We start from the raw sequence: 7,811 nt of genomic DNA on the forward strand, positions 1-7,811 counted from the left end.
GCCAGCCCTCCTCCAAAGCTTTAGACTAGAGGCATTTTCAATCTTTACGTGAATAACACAAAAATACTCTTGATAACTACTAAGATCATTAAAAACTAGATTGGCAAGAATAATATATACAATGTGCTTTTTTCCCCTTTATAGTATTTAGTATTAATCAATAACCAAACATTTCAGACATTTCTACAGAGTACATTCTTATGTTCTAAAAAAGCTCGCTGGTATACCTATTTTAATAGCCTCTTCCTGTTTCCCAGCTTTAAAGTCTTTTCTTTCTCTTCCCATTCATTTCTCTTAGGTATCTACTTCTTAGGATTGTTATGAAATTAAGCAAGATATCTAATGTTAGGAATTTTAAGCAACTCAGAATAAAGGAATAGTATAAGTAAAAAAATTATATATGGTCCTCAAAACCCTCCTTCCTAGTCAGAAGGTAATTATATATTACATACTTTTTTTTTTCAGATAAGAAAACTTAAGGCAAATTAAAAGAGAGCCAGTGGTTTACCAACTGTCAAAGCAGCCTTGAACTGTTCTCTCTTGCTCTAAGCAAGATGATATTCCTAAAATATGGCAGAAGAATTTACTCTGGTGTTCTAAAAATTGCATTCAGAGCTACCGTGTAAAATTTTTAAATTATATCTTTTAGAAGGTTTAACCAATTTCAAATGAATAGTTCTTGGAATTACTCATAGAGATGACATGATTAATGAAAACATCATTCATTCTCTACCCTCTCTGTCTCACCCACAGTCACATTTCAAAAGCAGGTTATTACTCACAACCTAAAGGTATATATAATATATTCACATACACACTATAATATATATGTAACATATCAGCAAGTCTTCAATATCCTTGAGGAGCTGCATATCATAAAGATTGTCAATAGTCCTGTCATCCCCAAAAGCATAGTGTTAAACACATAGCACGTATCATCAGCACTACAGTTGCTTAAACTGGTCCTTTGCATCCTCAAAACAACATGTGAGCATAACAGAAAAAGAAACAGCACGATTTCTATGAAAAAGCATGTGAGAATGGTGAAGCTAAGATATGTAGCCAGTGCCCGTCCATTTTAAATTCATACTTATTATACAGGAAGACATGCATTCAAAACAGCCTACTCTTTTGAAAATGGTTCTTTAGTCTCTTGCACATGTGCCTGCATGCTGACTGGCAAATTCTCTTAAAATCCATAAATTAAAATCCCACTCTTTCTTGTTGCGATTTTTGCAAAATATCAGCATAGTTTGTACAGTAGATATATAGGAATGAATCTCACGTATCTGCAAAATCAGGACATTTCCCCCTTTAGTAGCAATAGTTCTTAAATTGGGCTTCATATAAGGTAACCAAAAGGCCAGATTTAAAATAAAATTTAAAAAAAGATCTAGAGTGAAAAAAATCCATTAAAAGCTATTATTACAACACAGAATAAACAGAAGGTCCACCATATTGTTAATAAAAAAAGAGGTCCAGAGAAGTAGAATGGGGATTTCCAGGTCATAGATGGGCAAAATCAAAACCAGTACCTGATCCAATGTACTTTGTAGAAAACATGTCATTATTAAATCAGAGTTAGGGATCCCCTTTTTCGGTCAACATTCTAAATCCTAGGATTTAAAAAAAGGGGCGTCCAAACTAAGGCAATTATTTTAATGCCTTGTCAACACAGTACCTTCAGTCTTCTTATCATTGTGACTGCCTCACTTCTCTGCTTCTCCTCTCTTGAAGGGATGGTCTAACAGGGATATTTAATCAGCTAGCCATCTCACTCCTATTTCCTTGTGAGTCCTTGGGTGAGTCACATAACCTTACTCAAATATAACAGAAGGATAACAATATTACTTAATTCACAGAGCTGTTATAAGAGAGGACTAAGCAGATATTTTAGAGTGCATTAAAATGTCAAGGCTTAAAAGGAATGGAGAAAATCTCCACTTTACAACTCACATTTATGCCTCTTGGGGGGAGAAGAGAGGACTAAGCAGATATTTTAGAGTGCATTAAAATGTCAAGGCTTAAAAGGAATGGAGGAAATCTCCACTTTACAACTCACATTTATGCCTCTTGGGGGGAGAAAAACCACAAAATCCCCTTCAATAAAACTACGTGCAAAAGCAGTATTTTTAACTGATGAGTTGTGGGAACGTCCTGCTCGTTGTGTTGGTTTTACCTTCAGTAGGACTAGAGGCCCTAGCGTTTTTATATACACACAGTACCCACACATTGCACCTTTTCAAATGTCATAAGTCTTCATTTTTATTCCCTCAGAAGTAGGGGTGACCTATATCACTGCTGTCTGGCTCCCGAGTTCTGTTACATCTTTCTCCCACCAGATCCTTGTTATATTCATTTCTCAACTCTCCACTCAGATTCCTCCTCTCTTTGGATTACTTTTCCAATGCCAACTCAGATTGCCTCCCCCAGAGGTAGCTCTCCATCGAGTAACACATCGGGTGGCAGTCGGGAGTGATCAAAGGCTTGCAAATGACGTGCATACTGCTCAGAGAAGGAGGCATTGGCCACAGGTTCAGGTTGTTGCTACAATGTGGGCTGGGTACATCACAGTGACCACACTGGGTGCATAGAAATGACGCTTATTTTGCTCATGACATGACTTAACTACACAACATGTGTGGGTTCCCAAAGTATAGGCACTAAACCTATGATTTATGTGTGGGTGGGCATGTCTGTCTTCTTTTTAAACTATTAAATTAATCTGAAAAAAAAGGTGGATTGACAACACTGAAGACAACACTCTTCCAAATACTAAGGAAAGATACAACATAGAAAACGGTCATACAAGCACTAACACAAATCTGCCTCTATGGAAACGGCTGGCATTTCAACCATATATTCTTTCCAAGGAAGACCTCAGAAGAGAGAGAGAGAGAGCTCCTACCTTTGATATCACCAAACCAGTAAGATTTTAATAACTCAACCAAAATGGGATCTACTGAGGAGGTTTGTAAAATTTTTTTCCTTTGTGAATGAATATATGTCCTTGCTGGAAGGAGTGGGGAAAGACCATTTCATTATACTTATTGTCTTTGGAATTCCAAGATGACAGTAATAATGGTGGAGCTTCCTGCAGCTTGGTGCTTAGTATCGGCCAGAAGAACTATGGAATAAGTAAAGTGAGACAAAAGCCTCCCTAACCAGCCCCCTCCAATGCCCATTAGAGTTTAGCAGCAGCAGAGGCTACGAGCTAACTTGAATAACCCAGATGATGACTGTTATACAGGCCGGCTCACAACAAGTGTGAAGTTATTTAGTAGTACAAGTGTAAAGAGTTAGCAGATATTATTTGTGTCTCTGCTGTACTGTGTTCTGAGAGAGAGTGTGAGGGAGGGAGAGAGAAAGAGAATTTTCTACCGTCTTTGGAACTGCTGGCTCTGTGAGTAGGAATGCCAGCAGTGGAATGGGGGTGGCTGGGGCAAGGGGAACTCAGCCACAAAGAAAAAAGGACAGTCAGCTTATGTCTGGTTATAGACTTTAGGTCAACAACTTATACAACTTTATGCCCTGCAGTATAATATCTACCTGCTGTTCAATATATATTTTCAGTATTACAATTACTGATTTATGTAACTGGGTGGTTAATGTTGATCATACCAACAAGACTGTAAGATCCCTGAGGGCAGGAGCACATCTGCCTTGCTCTTTCCTACATCCTCTGTACCCATCAAGGTGCCTGGAGCATGGTAAAGGCCTCCCAAATATTAGTTGAGTGAACAAATAAACAGGTGAATGAATCCACACAAATTTGTGTTGTGACCCATGTCTGTGCCATACCATGACATGAGCAGGGCAGAGTATGCTGCTGTAACCCAGCACAGCAAGCAGAACTGCAAAAGGTGCCTGTCTTTGGCTGGCCTAAGTGCTGGGTTGAGTGTAAAACTGAGTGTAGAGGTGAGGTAAGAGTGGCTGGCATCGGCATCCCTTAGGGCACTCCGAATCCCAGGGTGTGGTCTAGATGCTACCATAGCTTCATTGAGCCCTGTCAGATCATTACTTATCTTTCTTGGGCCTTAACATTGTCACCTAAAACATGATGAATAACCTTTCTTTTCTCCTGCAGTTCTGAAATTCTAACAGAAGATATTTGGACTCTGAAATCTTGCCAGAGACAAACCATAGTAAGCTCTCCCACCTACAAAGTAGAAAACAATTAAGTTTTAAGACATAAAGCAAGCTCTATTCCAATAAAACATTAAGTGTGGGGTTTGGGGGGACCTTCTTGCCAGATCCAGGCCAATTAATGTCTTTCCTTTATCCTTTCCCAAACCCAGAAGTCAGGTTTCCAGGCCTCTATGGAAAGAACATAAATATTCTCAACCAGGGCTAGCTCTTTGCTTCAATCTCTAGCTATCACAGGGAGCCAGTCTGATAAACATTTGCAGTTAGAATAGAAGGAGGCACAGCCTCCCAGACTTCTACAGATTTTTTTGGACAAGTAGCAGAGTCACAGAAAACCTAGAATTAGGTAAGAAAGCGAAATTCCCCCAGAGAATTCAGAGAGAGCTACAACAGAAAGCAAACAATCACTGTGTAAGAACAGGAGAAAGGAAATCCACAATTCAAGAATATAAGCAGACATTTTTCCTTCAAAATAATTTTTTAAAGATGAATACTAAGTACTGATTTTAGCCCTTACTCTCATCTCTCAAGATGTCACTTTAAAAAGCAAAAGCTTTTATCCACAAAACCACCAGCGAATAAACAGCGTTCACATTCTTACCCTCATACACACAGTAAGATATTTACTCTCTGATAAACAGCAATTGTAAATAAATCTCATTAATCTCTAAAAGCCACAGTAAAAATCTTTAACCTCCAAGGTAGAGTTTACAGATGTGTCTGCATACCCTGCCAGCACCAGGAAACACAAGGTCTTGAATAAACTACTTAAACAGGAGGCACATTTTCTCTCTCAAGCATCTTACATTGACCTTCTTTTTAAAAAAAATATGTACAAGGGAGGAGGGAAGGGGAAAACCCAACCCCTCCCACCCCATTCTCTGTACAAATCAGCCAATAAATCTAAGGAAAAGATACAAGAGAAAAGGACAGAAGCCAACAGGTGGAAAAAGGCTTTTTGTTTCCTTAGAAATGCTCAGACACCTGATCTGTGCTGCCCGGTCTATTTGTCTCAGGGTGTCTTTAATGACGGTTTTATTATCATGATGATGGTGATCAAGAATAACGATAACACTTCTACTTTGTGATTCCACGACGTTTCTAGCTTGAAGATTTCTCCACACGTTTTAGACACAGTGATCTGTTCTGTTTCACTAAATCCCAGGGAGGCATACAGCATCCCCAATCAGCTCTCTTGATTTTACAGATGGGGAAACTGAGGTATGGAACCCCCCACAACTCCTTTACGGTATCTACAACCAGAGAAATCCCTGAGACTGGAAAAGTTTCTGGATTGTCTTGTGGCAGAGTTCTCCAGCTCTGCCTTCTTGCCTGCTGTGCCCTCTTCCTCGGAGAGTCCGGGCTTGGGCGGTAAGGATTGGGGTGTCTCCCCTTCACAACGAGGCACGCCAGGGCAGTGTGTGGGAAGTCCACACACACACAGACCCACGGGCACACTCGCACACACAAGGCTCAATGCAATCTCTGCAGTCACTCGGCAGAGCCCCAGACAGTCCTTGCCCAGCCTGAGAATGCACAGCTTGGAGCTTGCAAGGCCTCCTTGGGCTCTGGGCTGGGGTTGCTCTGAACCAGCCTCTGCCCTTCTCTCCCTCTCTTTCAGGCTTCTCTCTCTCTCTCTCTCTCTCTCTCTTTTTCCCTCCCACCCTCCACCCTCGCACCCTCCTCCCAGCCCTCTCTATCCACCCCTTCTCCCCCACCAACCCAGAGGCACAGATCGTGTTACTGGGGTTCCCTCGAAAGAGGGGCCATCCCAGCCCTGAGCTCCTTGAAAGACTTCCAGGGGCAACGCAGGAGCTCCAATCGCAGGACCCCAGAGCTCCTCCTGAGCAGCACAGGAATGAGACCCCCACTTCCAGGCACAGGCGAACAAGCCTGCCACAGAAGAAGGAATTGTTAGGGCTCTTACCTTTTTTATGAGGAGAAATTCTGGAGAATCATTTCAGAAACTGAGGGGGGAAAGTGAATGAAGACAAAAAAGACCCTTTTCCTGCAATCCCTGGCCTCCTGGTATCAAGACACCAGGACAACATCAAAGCAACTTAGGGGGAACACTTTAGGGGCCTATTGTCTGCTCTGGTCTGATCTGTTTTTCTTCTGACTCCCCCTCTTGCTGCGGTGACACTTGGTACGGCCCAGGCATTCATGCCAAGTAGCTTTCACACATGGAAGCTTGTCTCAAGCAATTGCTGACAAGCCACAAACAAGACATTCTCCCTCCCTTCTCTGCACCCCCCCAGTCCTCCCCCTCCACCTTTTCCTCCTCCCCTCTTGTCTCCCCTCCTCCTTTCTTCTGAATGCAAACTAAAACTCTCCAGTGACAGGCAGGCTCGCAGGCTTGGCCTAGCTGCGCACGCACACGCACACACACACACATATACACACACACACACACTCGCTCACATGAGAGCAGCTCAGCTAGTTGCTGCTGCACTGGTGGAGTTAAGAGACAGGAAAAAGCCCAGGCTGAGTTGGGGGCAGGGAGAGAAAGAGAGGGAGAGTGAGAGTGGAGAGCTGCCTCCTGTGTCCTAGTAAAATGGCAGAAGAGAGGTGAGCCCTCTGGAAAAACAGCAGTGGCCACACACGTGTGGCCACATACCCAGTCTCAGATGGCATCCAAGCTCCAGGAAGGGTAAAATGAATGACCTGACAAAGGAAAAAGCAAAGTCCCATCAGCTTGAGATTGGGAGAGTGGGGAGATAAGAGGGTGGGTGGGCCCAAGACTAGGGCTTCTGTTGAATGTTTAGGTGGTTTTTCTTCTTTATAGTAGAGAAAAATTAGTTCCCTAAGGATCTAGTATTCCTTCACTGCATAACTGAGCACAGACCTGAGCTACTAGTTGAAATAAAACCATGAAATGTGTAAATGTGGGAGTAAACTTAACTACAGGTTCAACTTGTACCCAGGATATTTTTTAAGTAGAGAATTTTTTTTTTTTAGCAGAAACCCTGGAGAGCAGTAGCAAGGAGAGTAGTAACAAGTAGTGTAAACTATGAGGGCTGTGAAGTGTGATGCTAAAGTTACTGATTGCCAGGCTGCTGGAATTCATGGAGGGTGGCAGGCGAGTTGGAGGGGGAAGGGTGAGTCTCTGTGAGCTGTTTTCTAGGAATGAGTGGGGAACGAGGTAGGATAATGAATATGGCAAGAGGCAAGCAGGAATGTGATTGGTGAGGAGGGAGGCGTGGGGGATGTAAAACAGAAGAGAGAGAGAGTGAGAGAGAACACTGCATCAAAAAAAGAAGAAAAATGGAAGCCCAGAGATTGAAACATGCAGAGTAAATGAGACGGCAAAGGAAGGCATAAAATGTGAGCAAAAACAAGCACAAAGGATGTGCAGATATGCAGATGGCATGAAATCAGTAGGGCCAATTGAGATCAGGAAGAACTGCAGGATGATTATATGACATTCATATTTTTAGCATGTCATGGAGTCACAGACCTAACAAGGTCTCCTCTGCCTAGGCCAGGATAGTTACTGTATATACCAGGATCTGAATGGAAGCTCAGCTCCTCACTGGTGCTAAACCAGATCTGCGTTTTTGCATGAAGGTTGCTTTTACTCNGAGAGAGAGAGAGAGAGAGAACACTGCATCAAAAAAAGAAGAAAAATGGAAGCCCAGAGATTGAAACATGCAGAGTAAATGAGA

At 42.3% G+C, this 7,811-nt stretch overlaps 1 protein-coding gene across 1 annotated transcript in view; it reads right to left on the reverse strand.

Moving 5' to 3' along the window:
• Positions 1 to 6,247, reverse strand: part of BCL9 (B-cell CLL/lymphoma 9) — an 87,347-nt gene extending 81,100 nt beyond the window's left edge. The window contains exon 1 of the mRNA XM_008586649.1: positions 6,074 to 6,247. The gene's annotated coding sequence lies outside the window, so the exon portion shown is untranslated. The remainder of the gene's footprint in view (positions 1 to 6,073) is intronic.
• Positions 6,248 to 7,811: the final 1,564 nt, after the last annotated feature.

Source organism: Galeopterus variegatus, unplaced genomic scaffold, assembly GCF_000696425.1.
Source record: "Galeopterus variegatus unplaced genomic scaffold, G_variegatus-3.0.2 Scaffold4066, whole genome shotgun sequence".
Lineage (NCBI taxonomy): Eukaryota > Metazoa > Chordata > Mammalia > Dermoptera > Cynocephalidae > Galeopterus > Galeopterus variegatus.